The following is a 24,950-nucleotide window of genomic DNA, read 5'->3' on the forward strand; positions in this document are numbered from 1 at the left end:
TTATTTATTATTTTTATGGAAGTATAATATAGTTGCTGTACAATATTATATAAGCTATAAGTGTACTATATAGCAAGTCACAATTTTTAAAGGTTAAACTCCATTTATAGTTATTATAAAATATTGGCTGTATTCCGCATGTTGTACAATATATCCTTGTAGCTTATTTTATACCTAATTTCATTCTTTTTTATGGCTAACTAGTATTCCACTTTGTGTGTGTGTATCTCATATCTTCTTCATCCATTCATCTGTTGATGGATTGATGGATACTTAGGTTGCTTCCATATCTTGGCTATTGTAAATAATGAATAATAACTAATATGAATTGGGTATTTACAGTATGCCAGGCACATTTATTATCAACAGCAAACCTCTGTTGTAGACACTGTTCTCATCTCCATTTCACAGATGAGGAAACTAAAGCTCAGAGGGCTTGTGACCAGCCTTAGGTCACCTACCTGCGAAGTGGAGAAGCCAGGACTGATGGGGTTCTCTGATTCCAGACTGTGCCTTTAACCAGTGGACTCTACCGCCCCCTAGTGGATCCCCTGGTCTTGCGTTGTCTCACTGATAACCTGGTCCTCAGGTAGGAGACGCAGCTTTTCTCCCTCTCGGTAAGAAGGCATTTCACAGTCGTTACTTTATGTATTAATAATGCTTCTATTGTTTTATGTAGCACACCCCTCTTTCAGCCCTGGCACCACACCAGGTTTGCTACAGCGAGTGGCAGCAGTGGCTGAAGTTTGTTTTTTTAAACATTTTCTTTTTTGAAAAAATTTTATTTATTTTTGGCTGCGTTGGGTCTTCATTTCTGAGTGCAGGCTTTCTCTAGTTGCAGTGCGCGGGCTTCTCATTGCAGTGTCTTGTTGCGGAGCACGGGCTCTAGGTGCACGGGCGTCAGTAGTTGTGGTGCACGGGCTTAGTTGCTCCGTGGCATGTGGGATCTTCCTGGACCAGGGCTTGAACCTGTGTCCCTTGGATTGGCAGGCAGATTCTTAACCACTGCAAGTGGCTGAGTTTTGCTACACCCCTAATGAGCATCCCCAGAGCAGCCCTGGTGGCTTCCAAGGCTTGTGGCAAGATTATCATACGTTGGTTACAATGGCCTTTCAATCCCTGCAGGAGCATCCCTGATAGATTTCAGAGTTTTCCTCAGCCTCTCTGGCTGTATTGATGCTTAGAATGGTAAAGAAACTCCTGGATTTCTATCTCAACTACATGAGTGGTTTTTGGACTAAATAACTCTCCAAATTTCTCTCTTGAGCTGAGTCATCTGCTTGGGGTTCTGAGTGGGGAATCTATCCCTTGAAAAGTGCCCTTTCCATACCACATAGGCCACTGTGGCTGCCTCCGGGATTTCTGGCAGGTAAGTCCAGGTATACTGGGTGATGCAGATATCTTTTGTTGTTTGATCCAGGATTTAATGATGTTCATGCATTGCGCTGGGTTGTTATGTTTGTTTAGTCTCTTTTAATCTAGAATAATCCTCCCTCCCGCCTTCTTGGTTATTGTTTTTATCACGTGGAACTTTTCGGAAGGTCCAGGTGAGTTGTTTTAGATCGTCTCCCATGCAGTTTGTCTAATAGTTTCTTCATGATTGGATTCACGTTAAATATTTTTGGCAAGATTGCTTTGTAGATGATGTTTTGTACTTCTTTTTGCCTCGTATCTGGAGGCACAAAAACCTCATCTGGGAATTGCACACTCGACAAATATATACTGAGAGTGTATCGTGTGATGTGCTGAGCACTCTGCTATCCAGTGAAGACACATGGGAGCCATTGATAATGATTGTGAGGGGAAGCGATAAGGAAAGCAGAAGGACAGGTTTATCAAATAAGAATAGGTTTAGCTACACTTAATAGAAAACTCACAGTAGCTGAACCAAATAGAGGTTTGATTTTTCTCACACACCTGCAAGACGGGAGGCAGGTGGTCCAGAGCTGATATGATAGCTCCACCATATTCAGGGTCTCTTTCCGTCTCTCTTCCTATCTGCCATCATTATGGCTGTAGTTCCATGGATCCAAGATGGCACCTGCCCCCCAGGCCAGCATGACCCCCTTTCAGTCAGGAAGGAGAGACGGGGCATGCCCACCGACTCTGCTTGGCTTTGAAGGAGCTTTTCCCAAAGGGCACCCAGCGCTTCTGCTCATAGCTCATTGGTTAGGATTGTGTCACGTGCTCAACCCAATCGGCACGGTTGTCTGGGGAAGGTACTTGTTGGGAACATTGTTACACTTGACAAAAACAGGGTTCTGTTAGTAAGGAAGAAGGGGAGAATGGATATTACCTAGGCAATTAGCATTCTTTTTTATTTCAGCTGCACCACGCGGCTTGCGAGATCTTAGTTCCCCAACCAGGGATTGAACCCAGGCCGCGGCAAAGTGCTGAGTCCTAACCATTGGACCACCAGGGAATTCTGGCAATTAACATTCTTTGCCATGGAAGATAAGGCAATTTTTTTTTTTTTTTTTTTTTTTTTTTTTTGCTTTATGCGGGCCTCTCACTGTTGTGGCCTCTCCCATTGCAGAGCGCAGGCTCAGTGGCCATGGCTCACGGGCCCAGTCGCTCCGCGGTATGTGGGATCTTCCCGGACCACGGCACGAACCCGTGTCCCCTGCATCGGCAGGCGGACTCTCAACCACTGCGCCACCAGGAAAGCCCTATAAGGCAAATTTTTAGTGGCTGGAGAGACAGCTACACAGATAATACATGAAAATTAAAAATTTCCCACCAACCTAGGAAAAAAATGATTGCAACCATGGTAACAAGTAGCCAACGAACTAGTTTTACATCCTTTTAATCGATTAATGACAACTTGCCTCAGTGACACACTTGTACAAGCTAATCAATCAGTTCAACCCCTAGCTTATGAAAATCAGCCAATCAGAGATCAACTCACTTTAATAAATACACCAGTGCCAACCAATCAACAATAGCTCAGCGAGCAATCACGCTCCTACAGATGATGTCAACCCGCTTATGCCTCTGAAAGTCTCCCAATCCCCGAGCTCCATGCTCCCCAAACCCTACATAAGCCAACCCTGTACTCTGCTCAGAGATACCGAGCCTAACCAGCATAGCTCTACTATAGTAGGCAGCAAACTCAGCTATTTCTTATTTCAGGTCCTGTTACGATTAAGCAGAATCGTGTTCTTTAACTTGTTTGTATCCTTCAACCATCTCCATCCATAGCCTCGGTGGATTAGGCGCCAAGGCACGCAGAGATGTCAGCAGCACAGGCTGATGGAGAAAGAGGACCCCGAGCTCCTGGTATCGGGGGGCCTTCCAGGTGCAGGGTTACCCCCAGAAGTGAGTAGCCAGGAATGTCTGAAGGAACATGATAAATTTGGGCTTGATTTCTTATCCAAAGGGCACAATCTAGAAGGGGCAAAGTAAGAGGTCATTCCAGACAGTGGTCATAATACTTAATGACAGATGTTGATGGTTCCAGGTGATCTGTCTCTTTAGAGCAGGCCTCATGCTTGTTGCTCAGGGAACAGAGATAGAGGCAGAGCCCTAACCAAACAGTGTAGGGTAGGAGTAGGCGCATTACAGCCTATGGGCCAATCTGCTTCTCCTCCTACCCACCTGCCCCCACTCCCACTTCCCCATGGTTGCATTTTGAGGGGTGGGATAGCCGTTTTGTTTTGGTGATAAACTATACATAGCATAAAATTTGCCATTTTAACTATTTTAAGTGTACAATTCAGTGGCATTAAGTACATTCTCAATGTTGGGCAACAATCACCACTAAGCATTTCTAGAACTTTTTCATCATCCCCAGTAGAAACTTTGTACCCATTAAACAATCACTCCCCATCCCCCCTTCCCGCTCCAGCCCCCGGCAACCACTATTCTACTTTCTGTCTCTACGAATTTGCCTAATCTAAGTACCTCATATAAGTGGAATCACACAATATTCATCCCTTTGTGTCTGGCTTATTTCACTCAGCGTAAAGTCCTCCAGGTTCATGCATATTGTAGCGTGTGTCAGAATTTCCTTCCTTTTTAAAGCTGAAGGCTATTCCATTGTGCGTATAGACCACATTTTGCTTATCTGTTCATCCACCCATGGCCACTTGGGTTGTTTTCACCTTTTCGCGAATAACGCTGCTATGAACGTAGGTGTACAGGTATAAGTGGTTACATTTTAAATGGTTATATAAGCAGCTACATAATATTCTCTCTTTTGCTTCTTCACATTCAAAGCCTAAACTTTTTATTATCTGACCCTCTACTGAAAATGTTTGCCAACCCCTAGTTTAAGTGGTGGGTTCAGGACAGCATGATCCTCGCAGAAGGCCACCGATGTTGGCTTGTTGAATGAGGACAAGAAAACAGATATTACTTGGTGGAACGAACGTTTGGGGCTTGTATTACTTTGTTAGGACTGCTATAACAAAGCGCCACAGACTGGGTGGCATAACACAACAGAAACTTGTGTCCTCACAGTTCTGGAGACTGGAAATCTAAGGTCAAGGTGTCAGCAGGGTTGGTTCCTTCTGACCTCTCTCCTGGCTTGTAAAGATTGCCTTCTCCCTGTGTCTTCACGTGGTCTTTTTCCTGTGTATGTCTGTGTCCTAACCTCCTCTTCTTATAAGGACACTAATCTTGTTAGGATCAGGGCCCACCTTAATGACCTTGTTTAATCTTTATTTATTTATTTATTTATTGCTGCATTGGGTCTTCTTTGCTGCGTGTAAGCTTTCTCTAGTTGTGGCAAGCGGGGGCTACTCTTCGTTGCAGTGCGCAGGCTTCTCATTGCAGTGGCTTCTCTTGTTGCAGTGCGTGGGCTTCAGTAGTTGTGGCTGACTGGCTTGTGGGATCTTCCCGGACTGGGGATCTTCCCGGACTGGGGATCAAACCCATGTCCCCTGCACTGGCAGGCGGATTCTTAACCACTGCGCCACCAGGGAAATCCTAATCTTAATTTTTAATTGAAGTATAGTTGATTTACAATGTTGTGTTAGTTTCAGGTATACAGCAAAGTGATTCAGAGATATATATATGTGTGTGTATATATATATATTCTTTTTCAGATTCTTTTCCTTTTCCTTTATAGGTTATCACAAAATATTGAGTACAGTTCTTTGTGCTGTACAGTAGGTCCTTGTTGGTTATCTATTTTACATATAGTAGTGTGTATATGTTAATCCCAAACTCCTAATTTGTCCCTCCCTGCCTTCCCCGACCTTGTTTAATCTTAATTACCTTTTTAAAAGCCCTATCTCTAAATCCAGTCATATTCTGAGCTACTGGAGTTTAGACCTTCAACACATGAATTTTGAAGGGGACACAACTTAGCCTATAACAGGGCCTCTACTCCATACGGGAAATACCAGGCCTTTAACAGTGTACCAGAGTCTTGACCTGGCCTGGTAGTGATGGTGTTGGAAGTGAGGAAAGATAGACTGATGTACTCCTACACTCATAGATGTTGGCTCAGAAACTGGGCAGGCCTGAGTCTGCTGGTGGAGAAAACTCACTGTCACAGGACTTACTGAGGACGAGTGCTAAAGACTTCCTTTTTGACAGGCTGTATTTTTGTTCATCAAGCAATTAACTGCAGAATTTCCCAGATTTTTTTCTTATGACAATAAAGAGTAAAAAGAAATCTGGTATAATTTTAGCAGCAATTAACCTGAATTCACATAGGAGTGCTTTCGCCCTGCTGCGAGCCAGCTATAGCCAGTGTGGCCAGTTCAGTTTCCTGCTAGCAATTCTGCTCCCATGCTTCTCTCTGTTCTGTGATCTTCATCACTACTCTCACCCTGGTCCATGGTTATCTCATGTCCATTTCAGAAAGTCATGACCAGAGGACACTTTGAAGGAACATGACCAGATACACTTTGGGGCCAAGAAACGACCCTGCCCCTCAGTGGAGGCAGCTGGGTCCAAACTTGTGTCACATTTTTCTTTCTTCTGTCTGTCTCAGAGGTAGAAAAATGCTGCAGTTTCTGACCTATGACATGAAAAAAAAGAGAGAAAAAAAAAAGCCCACAGGCCCCCACACTTCAAACCCCAACCGATGGAACAAGAATAGAAACTTTGAAATGTTTAGAACAAAAATTTCACCTGGACTGACCTCGTTTCATTTTAGGACACTGGAACGGATTCTAGTCAGATGAATTTGAAGCAGCAGAGATAAAAGATCCAATTACAAGAACTATAATAAAAAAATCCTTTTAAAATACCTTAAAACCAGCAAAATGTTTCTAGTGCCCCCAAAACTGGTTAGGTGAATGTAGAATGGTTTGTTTAAGGTGGCGGTTCTTGACAAAACAGAAGCTACTTACTGCCAAACTAGATTTTAGTACCGCAGATTAGATATTACAAATAAAAGATGCAGGCAACCAATGTATAATTTCAAACACCTAGTGCTGTTAGGAGGATAATGCTTGTTCCACTTATGTATACGATGCACTCCTGCCCTGAACATCCTCTCTCTACACTTTGTTCCCTGGAACCGTTGTTTTCAGCACCGTTTCTCATTGTCTCCCTTTGAATACATCTTCTTGCACCGCCTTTTCCCATCACAGCTTTTCCGAGTTCTGACTTCATCAGTTTCTCTCAACTCTCAGGAGCAGTATCCTCTGCTATTTGGATCTCACATCCCCTGTGTAAGGAAGCACCCGTGCCTCTGAAGTTTAGTCCTAGAATTAGAATCTGGTGCATTGGCGTGGCTAGTCTATAGGGGCTTTAATTCTGTCCCTTGAGTGTTCCCTAACCCATGGAGTCACATTGTCAGGTGACTTTACAGTCTCTGGCACACAGTACGTACTCAGTAAAGTTAGATACCATTATTGCTGAGACAGGCTAGACCCAGAAAGATTTCACTGGATGCTAGTGAAGATGAACAGGGAATACGAGGAATATAAATACAGTCTGCGTTAGAAATAATCTCTAAGGCCACCACAGCTTTCCTTTTGTCCTCAAGGCTTAGGTTCCATTCCCTTTGCACATGGGGTCCCAAAAGGAGAGTGCTCCTGGCTTGTCTCTTTAGGTGGTCCCAGCTGATTTCCCACCACCAGGTTCCTCCTGGACACCTTGACCTCTTTGTAATTTAACCCAAAAGAAAAGGTCTCTTTTCATCACTTACAGCCTCCCTCCCCATTCTAGTTTCTGGCCTGGAAGATTTACCTTTCTCCCGGGTATTTGACATCATGAAAGGATTCGCCTTCCACCCCTACCTTCCATTCTCAGGTGTGGTTCCTGAGTATAGAGATGGTTGGCTCCAGCCCTAACATTGGTCCAACTGTATAATATCATGACCATAGGACACACACAGTGGACACATATAACTACACCTATACAATAAAAGAAGGGTGGCTCCCTCATAACTGGGTCTCACACTTTATCATTTAAAGTATAATATTAATACTTACCTTCCAGATTGATTTGAATTGGGTTGAGACAATGTCCACTAACTTGTTCTAAGGACTTCAAATTCATGGAGTCACACAATGTTAGGAGGAGGAGAGACCTAGAGCTTCAAAACTGGGGCTTCCCTGGTGGCACAGTGGTTGAGAGTCCGCCTGCCGATGCAGGGGACACGGGTTCGTGCCCCGGTCCGGGAAGATCCCGCATGCTGTGGAGTGGCTGGGCCCGGGAGCCATGGCCGCTGAGCCTGCGCGTCTGGAGCCTGTGCTCCACAACGGGAGAGGCCACAACAGTGAGAGGCCTGTGTACCGAAAAAAAAAACACAAAAAACAAAAAAACTGGAACTATGGAATTCCACTTCAACTATGTTCAAATTTAACTATGGAATTGAATTAAAGTGCCAAAGCTCCCCCAAAGGGAGCCATGTGAATTTGCTACTTCTTATATGTGATTTCATTAACTGAGATGAGATTGTGAAAGTTTGTGACTGGGAAGAGAATCTGAAAAGAAAGGAAAGGAGGGAGGACCATAGGGACAAAGGAATAATCAAAAGATGGATCCTGGAAACAATGTATCTGCTTCACAGTTTTGTCTTTATCCCTGTCCTAAGATACCAGGGATGGTTTGATGTCTTCCCCGTCACCAATAATCTGACCTTAATTCAGACCATGTAAGTCTGTGTATTCTATTCTCAGCAGCAGTATGAAGGCTGCTGCCCACCCAGCCTTGGTACCACCAGTATCCTGTGGATAATATCAATATACCGTTCTTGTACTCTCATCTAAGGCCAACTCCTTCACTTTTGAACTGTATCTCATTATCTCCCAAATATTCAAGAATAGACACCGTTCTTACTTTCTCTTGAAACAACAATTTTCCACTTCTTATTAGATCCTTTAAAAATATCCTGCCCCCAAATAGATATCCTTTTATTCTCCTGCTTCCACACAATGTTTCTGTTCCCCTTTACAAAAAATCTCAGAGCTGGTACCTGCTGTGTCCATTTCCTCATCTTCCATTCTCTTTGCAACCCATTCCAGGTAGACTTTTGACACATGATTCACTGAAATCATGCTCATTAGGGTCATTGATGGCCTCTGCCTGGCAAGACCCAACAGTCAGGGACTTCCCTGGTGGTGCAGTGGATAAGACTCCATGCTCCCAATGCAGGCGGCCCGGGTTCGACCCCTGGTTAGGGAACTAGGTCCCACATGCATGCCACAACTAAGAGTTTGCATGCCACGACTGAGGAGCCCACGTGCATCAACTAAGGAGCCCGCCTGCCACAACTAAGGAGCCCGCGAGCTGCAACTAAGGAGCCTGCCTGCCTCACCTAAGACCCAGTGCAAGCAAATAAATAAATAAATATTTTTTAAAAAGAGAAAAAAAGACCCAACGGTCAGTCCTTTGTCCTCAGCATAATTGACTCTCAGTAGTTTTGATGAGAGTCAATTATTCCCACCTTTTTAAAAAAAAAAATTGTGACTTTTTTTATACATTAAAAAAGATATAAAGATTAATATAAAACATGAATGTACCTATTGGTCGCTTAAAAAGTAGAGCACTTCCACTAGAAACTCTCGTGTGTCTTTCTCTGATTGCTTGTCTCCTGGACGTAACCAGCCTCCTGAATTTTGTGCTTATGATTCCCTTGCCATCCTGCATGGCTTCATTGTATGTGTGTATTTCTCTAGCAATGTATTATTTCTCTAGCAATGTATGTATTTTTGGTTTTATGAACTCTACATCAACAGAAACTTACGGCATATGTCTTTGGAACTTGCTTTTTTCTCTCTCCACATTATTTTTATGAGATTTATTCATGATGCTGCTTGTAACCCCAGCTTACTTATACTGCTATGCAGTATCTGTTACATGCCTGTATTAGTTATCTACTGCTGCGTGACAAATTAGTCCCAAATTCAAGAGTGTGAAACAACAATAAACAGTTTCTGTAGGTCAGGAATTGAGGAGAGACTTAGCCTAGTTGTTCTAGCTCCGGATCTCCCATGAGACTGCAGTCAAGATATTGGCTAAGTATGCAGTCGTCTTAAAGCTTGACTGTGGCTGGAGACTTTGCTTGCAAGATGGCTCACTCACGAGCCTCACTGAGTGAGGCTCACTCTCAGGAGACTGAGAGTTGGTGCTGGTTGTTGGAAGGAGCCTCAGTTCCTTGCCATGATGTTATCACCACAGGGCTGCTTGAGGATATGCAACATGGTAGCTGGCTTCTTCCAAAGAGGGAGATCCAGGAGAGCAAGGCAGAAGTCACAATGACTTTTATTACCTAGCTTTGGAAGTCACACACCATTATTTCTAAAATATTCTATTGGTTCCATAGTTCAGCTCTATTCAGTGTGGCAAGGGACAGCTCAAAGCATGTGAATGCCGGGAGCTGACATTTGTGGCCATCTTGGAGGCTGGCTACTGCAATGACTATATCACAATTTATTGATCTATTCTCTTGTTAATGACATTAATTATTTCAATTTTAAAAATTATGAACAGTGCTTCTGTGCTCATTCTTATTCTTGTTCAGGCTTCCTGATGCACATGGGCAAGAGTTTCTCTAGAGGGAGACTACTGGGCTATAGGGTATGTGCATTTTCAGATTGATAAGATAAAACCAAAATTGCCCCAAAGTTGTTTACCAATTTATACTCCTACCAGTGGTGAATAATATTTCCCAACCTCTATATCCTTGCCAATACTTGGTATTGTCATATTTTAAAATTTATGCCAATCTGGTGGGTGTAAAATGATATCTTTTGCAGATTAAAATTTGCATTTTTCCAAGTTACTAATGAGGTTGAAGATCTTTTCGTATGTTTATTGCCCATTCAAGCTTCCTTTAATGATAAATGCCTATTTATGTCATCTGCACATTTTTTATTGCATTATATGTCTTTGTCTTACTAATTTGTAGGAGTTCTTTTTCTATTCTGAATTATTAAGAAGCTTCTGGTTATTATATGTGCTGCAAATATTTCCTCCCAGTTTGCACTCTGTCTTTTTACTTTTTAATACTGTTTTTTAATGACCAGAAATATAAAATGTCTTCTTCTTTCCTCCTGTGGTATGTGCTATTTATGTCTTTTTAGAGACATACTTCCACTGACTGAGGTCATAAAAATATTTGTCTCTGTTTCCTTCAAAAAGTTCTTAAGTGTTGCTCTCCACGTGTAGGTCAAGTGGAACCTGTTTTGGCATGTTAGGGGAGGTGGGGATTTAAGTCTGATTCTTATTTCTGTGTGGACTACCACTTGCTCAAGCCTCCTTTCTAATACACTTTCTTCACTTGGCTTCAGGGACATCCCCCTCCCGGTTTTCCTCCCATCTGGCTCATTGCTTCTTCTTCTTCTTTTTTTTTTTTTTTTAAATATTTATTAATTTTTTTGGCTGCACTGGGTCTTAGTTGTGGCATGCGGGATCTTTAGTTGTGGCTTGTGGGATCTAGTTCCCTGACCAGGGATCAAACCCAGGCCCCCTGCACGGGAAGCATGGAGTCTTAACTGCTGGACCACCAAGAAGGTCCCTGGCTTGTTGCTTCTTCTTGGTGTCCATTGCCAGCTCTTCCTCTTTGCAGACTCTACATGATGAGTGACTGGGAGTGCCCTCCTCACCTGTCTGTCTGGATACTCTCACCATTCTCACCCGAGTCCATGACTATAAATAACATCTGTATGCTGATCATTCCACCGTCACATCTTTACCCTCTTCCTTCATATCTCCACTTGGCTCAATCCTTCCCATCAAATATCACCTCCTCAGAGAGGGCTTCCCTGACCATACTATGTAAGATAGCAGCACCTGCATCTCCCCCTATACTTCACTTGCTTTATTTTATATCAAGCATAATCAGCCATCTCCTGATTTTCTTCTAGAAATAGATCATATTTTGTCTGTCCACTATTTGAACATGTATCATGGACTTGGAACTGTTTGCTCATGCATCCAAATGACTAAGAACAGTGCCCGACATATTGTAGATGCACGATAAACATTTGTAGTAAAAGAAGCTGATCAGGGACTTCCCTGGTGGTCCAGTGGTTGAGACTTCGCCTTCCAATGCAGGGGGTGCGGGTTCGATCCCTGGTCGGGAAGCTAAGATCCTACATGCCTCATGGCCATAAAACCAAAACAGAAAACAGAAACAATATTGTAACAAATTCAATAAAGACTTTAAAATGGTCCACGTCAAAAAAATCTCTAAAAAAAAAAAAAAGCAGCAATGATCAGCTTTACTTAATATCATGCTTCATAGCTTATGGAACTTTTTTCTATGCAATTATGTTCCTCCTAGCATTGATTTAATCCTCAGGCACATGGTTTTGCCTACATTTGTGAACATCCGAGCAAAACATCTCTTCCTCTGGAGGTCTCTTAACATGTTTTTACTCAGAACACTTAATTTTATTCCCAGTTGCATGCATGATTAGGTGTGGGGCTGTCACTTGAGGAAATTGAACAATAACATCTCTTGGCTGACCATGTCAACTGTTATTTGATGTCTCACATAAAAGGAATGTGGCTCTGAAAAAGAGACAAGTGCTTCAAATTAATGCATGTACAAAAATGTTTGAATGCAGAATCTCAAAATAGGGCTATTTAAACTAGTGGTTCTGAGTCGTTTCTTTTCACCCAAAATACATGCCCATGGGCTACTCTTACTTTTATACTTTTAACACTTTAACACTTTTGTTGGAAGTAAAATATTATGAAACATTTTTGTTCACCACAGCTGTCAGCCGCTAGCTCCCAGAATCCCAGCCCACACTTACACTAGGGGTTATCTAGCGCAGGGGTCCCCAGCCCCCAGGAAGCGAACAAGCACCGGTCTGTGGCCTGTTAGGAAGCGGGCCGCACAGCAGGAGGTGGGCGGCAGGCGAGCCAGCAGAGCTTCATCTGCTGCTCCCCATCGCCCCCCGTCCGCTCGCATCACCGCCTGAACCATCACCCCCAGCCTCACAGTCCATGGAAAACTTGTCTTCCACGAAACCGGTCCCTGGTGCCAAAAAGGTTGGGGGCCGCTGCTCTAGCAGACCCGGTCCTTGCTTCAGAGCCCCTCCAGGAGATGTGCAGACAATATCCAGACCTCTGTCCACCTTAGTTATTCCTAAGCCCATAAATCTACGTAGCTAAGTCCATAAAAATATACATTTGGCAAGTCTGAGCAGCCAGAGAAATTCATTCATTTACTATGTCTATTGAGGAGTTTGGAGCCCAGTACAGGAGAATTTGGTCACTTGTGTCAAATTACTGGTTTGCACTCTGACTCATTCTACAAGCCAAATAGAATGAATGTGTGCCTCTCTCTCCCTGACGACACGAAATGCGAACTTGAGGCTGATGTTAAAATAGATTTCTCATTTTCTGGGAACTCAGTGGGCTGGTTATGTTATCAAAAGTTCTGGCACTGTGGGTCAGGCTTTACTGGGTGCTAACCGTTCGCAATCTCAAAGCACACATTCAAGAAAATGTGGGAAAGATTCTGGGACTTTGCAGGGGGTGGTGAAGCTCTAAAGCCTGTTGACAGAACTGTTGAAGACAAACCGTACAGCAGGGAACCCTGGACGGTCTAAGCTTCTCATCAGCAACACAGCTAGCTGTCCTCGAGAAATCTCCCGCAAAGGCGGTCGGACTGATTGACGCTGACTGACAGTGAATCAGAAACTAGATCAAGAGGAGTGGTTGGCCTGGGGCCCCAGAGAGCACAACACTAATGTTAAATAAATCCAAAAGCAACAGCTGTGTCCAATGCTCTAGCGATTTGGGGTTCAGACATGGGATAGGTGTCACCTCTAAAGTCTTAGCAACTTCATCAGAATCTAAGAGGAATCATGTATATTGGTCAGGAGGGGCTCACAGCCATAACATGAAATAGCCCAATCCAACTGGCTTAACCAAAAAAGTCACAGTCTAATGTGTTGGTGGGGAGCAGGCTCTGCTCCATGTAATCATTCAGGGACTCAGGCCTCATTCATTTGGTGGCCCTTCTATCCTCTAGAGCCCAGGAGTCTCAGAAGATTCTCTGCATCCAGCCAACAGACAAGGCAAGAGGGACACACAGAGAATCCAAGGAGGGATTAGGGACCACATCTGGAAATGCCACACATCACTTGGAATGCCACATTCCATTGGCCAAGACTAGTTACGTGACCACCCCTAGACGACGGGACCTGGGAAGTACCGTCTGGCTGTATGGCCAACTTGATATTGGTGAGCTCTAACAGCCTCTGTTACAAGAAAGAATAAAACTCAGTTTTGAAAACAAATTTGTTAAATTTGAGAAAAGCCAACAGACTGACCTTCAAAGCAGGCTCTGTAAGAGGTCATAAATCTTACTCAAGTAGTGCTGTCTGTTTTCAAAAATGTTCTTTGGACCGCCACTCTTAGAATTCCCTTCAGAGACAGTAAGAAGGTCATTTCTTCATAGTCGCCCTGGTTTAAGCCAATCCTCAAAGGATTGAATTTATTCAACATGTGAATGATATCAATCATTGACATCCATCAATTTGATTCTAAAGAAGATGCCCTCAGTTGCTTAGATTTTACACAAAATATAAATAAGATAATTTTCTGCAAGGTGTGAATAAACAAAGGTAAATTGATCTTCCCAGGGGTATTCTCATTCTTTAAAAGGGATCCTGTGGGGTGATGTCAGCAAACTGGAAGAATAGGAGTTTTCTACCATCTTCCCCCTAAAGAACACCAATTCTGACAGTTGCCCGTGGACAAGAATGTCTTTTTGGAAGTCTAGGAGTCCAGCAGAGGAGCTCCAGCATGTCAGTGAAGCAAAAAAAAAATGGGGATTGGACACACTGAAGATGTTAAGAGGAGCAGTTTTGATTTACCTGCGTCCCTCCTCCCCTAAACTGGCACAGCTCATACCAAGACGGACCATCTTGGCTGGCGATTTCTCCAGCTTTTTTCTCGCTCCATCCAGAACACTGAGGTGTGTTGCACGACTGGGGGAGGGGAGGGCCTGGGAAGATGGCAGCCAGGGCCTTCGGAGAGCATCAGAGTGATGCAGATTCTACTAACCATTTCTCAGACTCCATCAGGAAGCCCACCCAACAGCCACTGGGGACACCTCGTCTGCAGGTCCGTACAGGCACAGTGGCAGTGATGAGCTCTTATAAAGTACAACTGAAACGGAACAAACACCGGACCTCAAGTCTGAAAACCAAGGGTTGGTTCTGGCCTAAGGTGAGCCAGCGACCACACCTGTGAAATGGAAACTAACCATTTTCCTATATGAAAGGAGTTTTCCTCTTTATTTCAATAGAGCAGAAGCAGAATGCCTCTAGATCACGATTCCTAAAACTTTCTCTAGTCATGTTTTTCTGTTTTTGTTTTTGGCTGTGCACCCGCGAAGCCTGTAGGAACTCAGTTCCCAGACCAGGGACTGAACCCGGGCCATGGCAGTGAAAGCCCAGAATCCTAACCACTAGCCACCAGGGAAGTCCCCCTCTAGTCATGTTCTTTCAGGTACAAACAACTTTAAGAGTTCCCCTCCTCTCAGATTCTGAGATCTCCATGCTCTGGCCCCAGCCAGCCTTTCCAGGCTGATCTCCAACAACTCTCCTGCTGCCATCCTGTGTTCCAGATAAACCCGATAATCCGGTCCTGCCCTCACTCCTCTCTCTGCATCTGTGCTCTCCCCACCCCCTCCACCTCCCTCTCTCATATTTACCACTTGAAATCCCATCCATCCTTCAAGGTCCACGATAAATGCCTCTTCCTCTGTGAAATTTCCCCTGATTTATCTGAATCTCCATAACATTTGGGTAACTCTCTGTCGTGTAATTTATTTTTTTATATAATTGCTTTCTCCCCATCCCTAGGAGAACTGATGTTTCTCTCTGTGGTATATATGTTTCCTTCAATTTTCTGTTCCCCCATACAGCCTAGCAAGAGGACTTTTATCTAGTAGAAGTGCACTAAGTCTTTATTACGTATTTCATGGACTTAAAATGAAGCAAATTAAAGGCATCAATATTATCAGTAAAAACGAACATTTATTAAGCAATTCCTATGTGCTAGACCCTGTCTTAAGAACTTCTCATGCATTATATAATTTGTCATGTAGACATTTCTATATAAATAATAGTTACACTTATTTTCAGTTTGCTTGGCTATTTTATAATTATTTTATATTTGGCTATTTTATGTATAACTTTTAACAGTTCACTAATTTGTAGTGTATAGCCTCCAAAATTAAGTAAAGTATCAAAGGAAATAAAATACAAACTTTCCTATTTAGGTAGATTCATGTTTAGGAATTTCATATTCTTCAATTTAAAAAGGCTTTAAAGTACACTGGTAATTAAAAGAATCCGTATAGGGGACTTCCCTGGTGGAGGAGTGGTTAAGAATCTACCTCCCAAAGCAGGGGATTTGGGTTCGAGCCGTGGTCCGGGAAGATCCCACATGCCACGGAGCAACTAAGACTGTGCATCACGACTACTGAGCCTGCGCTCTAGAGCCCGTGAGCCACAACTAACTTCTGAGCCTGCATGCCACAACTACTGAAGCCCGTGAGCCTAGAGCCCGTGCTCCGCAACAAAGAGAAGCCACCGCAATGAGAAGCCCGCGCATCACAATGAAGAGTAGCCCCCACTCGCCACAACTGGAGAAAGCCCACACGCAGCAACGAAGACCCAACGTAGCCAAAAATAAATAAATAAATTTATTAAAAAAAATTTTTCTGTGTCTATTAATCAGAATGATAACACATGGGGAGGGGTGACAATAAAATCAAAGAATGGATTGCTCATAGATTGTGCCCATGACAACAACAAAAAACCCAGTATTTTTTCTCATTAGACCATGATTACCCACCATTTTTTAAGTGGTAAAGAAGAAATTGTAGAGCATTCCTGCTCTGTGAGAAGAATTCTTTTCCTGCCCTACATTTTCCTGTTGCTAACATAGAGCACAGGCCAAATTTTTGGCCTTTTATCCTTAAGAGCATTCTCTTAATCACATTCTTAGTTGTTCTATCTCCAAGTCAGAAAATGAATTTATATTTTATAGTGAAAACTACAGCAATACTCCTTGAAGCATTTGCTTTTTATAGTCAATCTGGCCTAATCATCAAGCTCATTATCTGGTCATTGCCAAGGAGGTGGTATAACCCCCTGAATCACTCATTAGAGCTAAGTTTCTGTAGTAAACATTTTTATATATATATTTTTTTATTTTTGGCTGCGTTGGGTCTTTGTTGCTGCGCGCGAGCTTTCTCTAGTTGCCGCGAGTGGGGGCTACTCTTCGTTGCGGAACACGGGCTCTAGGCGTGCGGGCTTCAGTAGTTGTGGCTCAAGACGCAGGCTCAGTACTTGTGGCGCACAGGTTTAGTTGCTCCGCGACAAGTGGGATCTTCTCCGACGAGGGTTTGAACCCATATCCCCTGCATTGGCAGGCGGATTCTTAACCACTGCACCACCAGGGAAGTCCCTGTAGTAAATATTTTTTTGTGGTTAAATATATATAACATAAAACTTACCATTTAAACTATTTTGAAGTATACAATTCAGTGACATTAAGTAAGTTCATATTGTTGTACAACCATCACCACCATCCATCTCCAGAACATTTCTATCATCCCAAATGCCACCCATTAAACAATAACTGCCCATTTCTCCCTCTCACTAGCCCCTGGCAACCACCATTCAACTTTCTGTCTCAATGAATTTGACTATTCAAGTACCTCATATAAGTAGAATTAAGCACTAAATGTTTCAAAATCATCTCTTTTCTTAAACAGACAAATCTCTTGTTATATGCTGTGTCTTATGCATCTTTGATTAAGTGAATTGGCTGAGTTTATTCAAAAGCCTAAATAAAACTTTTTTATTTTCCCATCTAAACAGGATTGCAGATAAAGGGTTATTCAATCTGTATGTGTATCAAAACTCTTTATCAACATGGGCTGGTCTCTGGAGAATCTTGGCCACTAAAAGTGGGGAGGAGAAGTTAGGGTCTCATGGAGCATCCTTTGATCCACTGGGAGCCTGGAGCCTTGATCAGTGTGTCCCACTTCTAAACTATTGTGAGGTTGTCAATATGACTTCTCGGAAGGTCTCAGTGGGATCCAGTCCTAGTTGGTCACAGCAATGAGCAACTGAATAAAATATCTTCCAATTGTTTTTGCCTTCTCTCTGATTTCACTCTTCCCAGTTGCTTCTTTTGGGATTGCTTCCCAAGACAAACTACCCTCACACAAGCCCTTCCAGAGATAATGTCATCTGTGTCTCTCTGTGCCTCTTTGTCTCACTCTCTCTGTCTCTGTCTCTCTCACAGACTCACATACACACCTCCCCACTCTGCTTTCCTTTGTGTTGGTTTCACTCTTTGGCAGGTTACACTCACCTCAACTGGAGTCAAGACACCCACCCACATTTTTAGGCTTACATCTTAATAACTTAGCAAGCCTAGAGTGGAGAAAAGCTTATTTTTTCCCCAGTAGCGCTGGTAAAATTCCTGGCATGTTGCTTCCTGTCTCTGATTGGCCTGGCCTAGGTAGTGGGCCCCCTCTGAACCAATCATTGGCTTGGGTCAGGAGCCAGGTGGTGGGGTCAGCCCCACCACTCCATATACACTGAGAATAGGAAAGGTATGCTTATCCAAAGGTGAATCGGGGGCCATATGTGGCACCAAATCCATGCATTATGGAGATTTAATTCCTTTTCAACCTCATCTCTGCCTACATTCATTCATTCCCTCTTCCTCTGAAGACATCCAGGAAGCAGTTCCTGTCCCTTTCTTGATTACCTCCTGGCTTAGCGCCAAGTGCCAGACGACACTGGATGTGTGGGCAGATCTCTTACCAAAGTGGTAAAGTGCAGGAGACAGAAGTTCTGACCTCATCAACATGACTCCTTCCCCTTTACCACAAAAGGGGAGGGCCTTATAAACATAGGGCTTCATAATGAAAATGCCCCACTTGGTTACCCCCCCTTGTGGTCTGCATCACCTCTCCCCGTGACCCCTCGCGTCTGACATCACCAACTGAGTGTCCTCCAGTTCAATTCAATTCTGAGACTAACTACCTAGTGTTAATGCAGACCTCACGAATTAGGGCTCAGTTCTACAAGACGGCTTCCACTTCAGATGCCAGCCTGGGTCCACTTGCTCTCCTGTCCAGCTTGGCTGAAAATTCAGGAGTTCTCACAATGCCCCTCTCACATTTGATAACCCACTAGAGCAACTCACAGAACTCAGAAAAGCTCTATACTTATAATTAGCATTTTATTACAAAGGATACAATTAAACAGCTAGATGAAGAGATACATAGGGCAAGGTCTGGAAGGGCCCAGAGCACAGGACTTTCTGTCCCTGTAGGGTCAGGGTTTGCCACCCAACAGGTACATCAATTGTTCGCCGTCCAGGATGCTGTTTGTTAAATCAAGGTGTCATTACGTAGGCATGATTGATTAAATCATTGGTCATTGGGGATTAAACCCTCCAGCTCTTCCCCCCTCCCTGGCGGTTGAGGTTGGGCTAAGGAGGGTCTGGCTGCTTCCTGAAACTGGCTTCAAGAGGAACTGAAATAGCTAGAACGGCCCTGTCCTCAGCAGCTGGTATCAGTGGTCTCAGCGCCAATTAGATGACCTTTGACTCCCAAATTTCTCCTCGGTTAGGATGGAACCACTGGAGATTATCGTCATTCTCCTCAACAATGATAATCTTACGTGGTTCTCTTTCCTTGATGGTTCTTTTTCCTTCCCCTACCCAACATGAGTTGCTTTATAGAAATCGGATTTTTCCAAAAATAAATGATCGGTTTAAAAGATTCCATACTCCAACAAAGTTATTTTGAGACTCTTTTCCTCGGAGACCTTCACTTCCGTGGTCTCACCTCTCACCTAAGCATAGATGGCTCTTCAACTCAAAACTCTTGCCTTAACCTTTCTCTTGATAAGCAGTTTAACCTGTTATTCTGGGTCTATCTCCAGCTTTATCAGCTGTTACATAAGTATATAAATGCTGTGTTCCAGTCATGTTGATCTATTCAGTCTTTAAGCATTAGGCACATTTCTAAAACCATATCTCTATCCATGCTGTACCCAGGCCTCCCTCTTATTCTCTGCTTGCATGCACTCCCCTATCTGTTAATTCTCACTTCAAGTCCCTCCTCCTCCATGAAGACTCCCAGCCTTCACTGATCTTTTTGTTCCCTACACGCCTATATTTAAGGGTCATGTGCTACCTTGAACCATCTCTTACTCTTTTATGTAAGTGTCCCTTCTCCCCATCTCAACTGCATACATATTCTTGTGTCTTCCATGGAGTCTCATGCTCAGTATGGGTTCCTTGATTTTACTTTCCCTGACCCTTACTTCTCCTAGAATGGCAGATGTTTCAGTAACTCTTCCTACATAACAAGCCATTCACAGTTCTGTGAGTTGACTGAGCTCAGCTGGGAAGTTCTCACTTGGGGTCTCACTTGAAGTGGCAATCAGATGTCAGCTGGAGTCTCAGTCATCTGAAGCCTCAATTGGGCTGAACATCCAAGGTGGCTCACTCTTTTTTTTTTTTTTAACATCTTTATTGGGGTATAATTGCTTTACAATGGTGTGTTAGTTTCTGCTTTATAACAAAGTGAATCAGTTATACATACACATATGTTCCCACATGTCTTCCCTCTTGCGTCTCCCTCCCTCCCACCCTCCCTATCCCACCCCTCCAGGCTGTCACAAAGCACCGAGCCAATATCCCTGTGCCATGCGGCTGCTTCCCACTAGCTATCTACCTTACTACGTTTGTTAGTGTGTATTAGTGTGTTAGTGTTTGTTAGAGTCCATGACTCTCTCTTGCCCTGTCACAGCTCACCCTTCCCCCTCCCCATATCCTCAAGTCTGTTCTCCAGTAGGTCTGTGTCTTTATTCCTGTCTTACCCCTAGGTTCTTCATGACATTTTTTTTTCTTAAATTCCATATATATGTGTTAGCATATGGTATTTGTCTTTTTCTTTCTGACTTACTTCACTCTGTATGACAGACTCTAGGTCTATCCCAAGGTGGCTCACTCTTGTGACATGTGGATAAAGTTGGCTATTGGCTGAGAGCTCAGCTGGGGCTGTCAACCACAGCACCCAAGCCTGGCCTCACCATGTGCTTTTCACAGCCTGACAGCTGGGTTCATAGAGGGAGTATCCGAAGAGCAACAGCTCCAAGATTCCCAGGCAGAAACTGCAAGGCTTATTATGACTTGTCCATTGAAGTCCAGAACATCCCTTTCCACCACATTCTGTTAGAAAAGAAAGTCACTAAGACTCGTCCAGATTCAAGGAGAGGACAGTGAGACCCCCGACTCTATGGGAGAGTGACAAGATCACATTGCAGAGGAGCACAGGGGATGGGAAGCTAGTGTTGCCACCATCTCAGGAAAATACAACTGGCCAAGGAAGGTAACATGTACATTTCCATCTAGAGTTACACTAGTTTGTAACCCACCTGCTAAGGTATTGAGGCCCCCTTGTAGTACATGTATATGTTCTGTTCTCCTGGCCTCTGGATGAACCTCTAAGACATTATTAGGAAAGCCAACTGGGTGATCAGAGCTGAAAACATTCAGTGCTCAGAATCAACAAAATAACAAGGTAAGCGTCGTAACTAAACTGTCTACTCTCTGTACCATGAAGGTGTTATCTTCCCTAATTTAAAGAACACTGCAGAGGGGCTAGGAATGTTTGATATCTTGTTTTGGGTGGTGATTGGCTCAGCTTTACTCATTAAGTTGCAGAAGGAAGAAGATAGATGTGAAAGCTGTTTAGGAAGGTATTGAGTACGTGGTGACTGGATGTGTTGTAAAAGTAGTCGGGATGCTAGCTGGCAGCTGCTCTTCACCGCGTTCCATAATGCTGGGCACTAATTTTACTGTCAAAGGGATACATGAAAAGACAGATTAAAACAGACTCTCAGAGATTTCCTTGAGATTGTCTTAAATTCCTACTGGAATCATTCCACAACACTGTTTATTTTCTTTCAGTAAGATTTTCTCCCCATTGTGTGCCAACACCCATTATGTTGCACAGAATTATTAATCATCCATGCGGAATTTTATGTTTATAAAGTCTCTGAAAAAAATCAACCTTTTCCTCTGCCCCCACCAGCTGAGCTCACAGACCATGGCCCTCTCTCCGGACATGTACAAACCAGTCTGATTTTTTTTGGTTTTGGGTTACCAGGCCAAGTTGTTAAACTGACTCAACCTGCCAGTTAGATACCTGAGAATTCAGGGAAAACTAGTCAAACTCTTTTAAATCAACCCCAGATACAGAGCCAGGTCAGTGTTTCCTCGGTGACTGCAGAGCATGTGCTGAAGTCCCCAGAAGAGACCACAGATGCAGGGTGAGGCGATGACATTAGGGGTATGATGTTAGCTCTCTTGAACTCTAAGTCACCACCTATGAGTGTATGCAGTGTAGTAATGACTGTTTCAGACATGCTGAATATATAGTTTGACTCAGCATTTCACTTTGATGGGAAGAGCCTCAGTAGACAATGAATGAACAGGACCTGAATATGTATCACATTATGAAACCAGGCATGTGGAAGCATGTTTCCAAAACAGGTTAGAGACTTGCTTCCCCTAAAATCTTGTCCATCTCAGTCAGAGGTATCACTGTCCACCTGGTTACTCCGGCCGAAAGCCTCTGAGTCAACCTCTCTTTCCCTCACCTTCCCCACCCCACCCCCTGCCACCATATTTAATGCATCAGCCAAGCTCTAGCTTCCCAATACCTGTATCCTCAAATACAATTATCAATTATCACCACATCCACTAGCATTACTCTATCCCAAGCCGCCTGACGCTCCTACCTGCAGAATTGCAATAGTCTCCTACCTTATTGATAGATTTAACAAAAACAATTTTTTTAATTCCTGGAAAAAAAAATACCATAACAAAATCAGTGGCGAATGACTAAACAGGAAAAATACTACACATACAACCAAATTTAGACTCCTTCATATATAAAAAGCTAATAGAGATTATTATGAAAAAATAAATATTTAAATAGAAAAATTGGCAAATTATCCAAATAGTTTGTAAAAAAAAGGAAATATAAATCATTCATAAGCAAATGATATGATCCTTAATTGCACTCTAATGAGAGAAATAGAAATTCAAAGTGGCATGAGATGCTGTTGACACTTGGAAGGTTGGAAAAATTCAGAAAATTTAGTAATGCCCTGATGGTGATGGGAGGACTAATACTGGTGGGAAGGCAAATTGGTCCATCCTCTTTGGAGAGCAATTTACAAAGTGCCAGCAAATTTCCATATGCAGATATTTTTGACTTGGCAATTCTACTCTAGGAGTTTATTTTACAGATATGTTTGCAAATGAGCTTAAAGATGCAAATATGCATGCAGTAACAAAAGAAGCCAGCCAAATATACTGGGAGCTGGTTAAGTAAGTTTGGTATATCTGTAGAGTGGAATACTATGCAACACTGAAAAAGAATGAAACAAAACTACTTGGTATCGATAAGAGAAAATTTCCCAGGTATCTTATTAAGTTGTAAAAAGCAAGATGCAGAAGAGCATACATAATATGCTATAACGTTAAAAAATATGGGTAAGAAAATTTATTCCTTGCATATTCATAGACTATTTCTGGAAGGAAACTTGTAACAATGGTTGCCCCTGGAAAGGTCACCTGATAATTTGGGGGAAAGGGGAGGAGACTTACTTTTCACTATATTTCTTTTTGTGATGTTTAAGTTTGTACCATATTAGAGAATTGCCTTTTTTTAAAAAAAATTATATACAATTAAAAATTTTTTTCTCATGAAAACAGAACAATAATTTTATCTTGGTAATAAATAGTTAAATTCAGAAAGACAAAGAGAAAAGACTAGTTATATTCTGTTATTTTAAAGGAATATATTAGTAATACTTTCCTGGAAAAGTGTGAGGTTTTACCTAAAGAGATAATTATAAATTTCACTTTTATTATGTCTTTACATTTTCAGACTTATTATGTATAAATGAATACCTCAGGCAAAATAATAGCTAATATTTAGAGAGTGTTAACTATGAGCAGACACTGCGCAATGTGCTTCAAAATAACAGTACTGTTCTCATTGCCAGTTACAGCCCAGGGGGTGAAAGCTCAGAGAGATTAATTAACTGGCCTGAGGTCACACAGCTAGTAAGTTATAGAGCTGATGCAAACCTCAGCCGTCTGACAGGAGAGTCCACATTCTTAACCACTGTACAGTTTATTTATTGTGTTATTAATGACTCATTTGTTTCATACAAATAACACTTAAGGGTACATAATTTCCAATTCAAAACTGATACTTACCAGAAAAAGAATCTAACCTTAACTACAGGAAGTAAAAACACAAATGTTGTAGATACTTAAGTCCTATAAATGAAGTTATAATATTGTTTCTGATTTTATGACAACTCAGAAAGATAAAAATATAGTGTTTTAATACATTTGAACAATGACTGGGGCTTTCCTGGTGGCACAGTGGTTAAAAATCCGCCTGCCAATGCAGGGGACACAGGTTTGAGCCCTGGTCTGGGAAGATCCCACATGCCACAGAGCAACTAAGCCTGTGCACTGCAACTACTGAGCCTGCGCTCAAGAGCCTGTGAGCCACAACTACTGAGCCAGCATGCCACAACTACTGAAAACCGTGTGCCTAGAGCCTGTGCTCCACAGCAAGAGAAGCCACTGCAGTGAGAAGCCCATGCACCACAACAAAGAGTAGCCCCCGCTCAACGCAACTAGAGAAAGCTCACAAGCAGCAATGAAGACGGAACGCAGCCTAAATAAATAAATAAACAAACAAATAAATAAATAACGATGACTGGAAAATAGAGCCACTGGGTTCTATATAGTGTACATACCATTTTTTGTGTGTTTAGATACTTGACCTTCACAAAACCTTAAAGTAATAAATAAGATGGTTTAGGTCAGTGTCAAGGGTTGAATTCTGCCCCTAAAAGATATGAAGTTGTAAGCCCCCTTATGAGTTAAACTATATCCCCTCAAAATTCGCGTGTTGAAGCCGTAACCCCTATTAATCTCAGAATATGATGGTATTTGGAGAAAGGCTTTTTACGGAGGTAATCAGATTAAAGTGAGGTCATAGGATGAGCCCTAATCCAATATGACTGGTGTCCTTATAAAAAGGGGAAATTAAGATACAGAAACACATATGCACAAGAGGATGACACTATGAAAAGACACAGGGAGAAGACCGCCATCTACAAGCCAAGGAGAGAAGCCTAGAACAGATCCTTCCCTCACAGCCACAGCAAACACCTCCCTCCCCACCTGTGAACATGACCTAATTGGGAAACAGGTCCTTTGCAGATACAGTCAAGTTAAAATGAGGCCATACTCATGAGGTTATGGTCCCTCATCCAATATGACTGGTGTCCTTAGAAGGAGAAGAAAAGATACACAGACACAGGGAGAACCCTGTGTGAAGACAGAGGTAGAGACGAGTGATATGTTTACAAATCAGGAGATGCCAAGGATTGCCAGCAACAGCCGAAGCCAAGAGAAAGGCATGGAACAGATTCTTCCCT

The 24,950-nt window shown here is 42.8% G+C and overlaps 1 protein-coding gene across 1 annotated transcript in view; it reads left to right on the forward strand.

The window, feature by feature from the left end:
- The first annotated feature begins 545 nt into the window (after positions 1-545).
- Positions 546-24,950, forward strand: part of DOCK9 (dedicator of cytokinesis 9) — a 351,807-nt gene continuing 327,402 nt past the window's right edge. Inside the window, exon 1 of the mRNA XM_029210207.1 lies at positions 546-589. The gene's annotated coding sequence lies outside the window, so the exon portion shown is untranslated. The remainder of the gene's footprint in view (positions 590-24,950) is intronic.

Source organism: Monodon monoceros, unplaced genomic scaffold, assembly GCF_005190385.1.
Source record: "Monodon monoceros isolate NGI ecotype Baffin Bay Population unplaced genomic scaffold, NGI_Narwhal_1 Super_Scaffold_8, whole genome shotgun sequence".
Taxonomy (NCBI): domain Eukaryota; kingdom Metazoa; phylum Chordata; class Mammalia; order Artiodactyla; family Monodontidae; genus Monodon; species Monodon monoceros.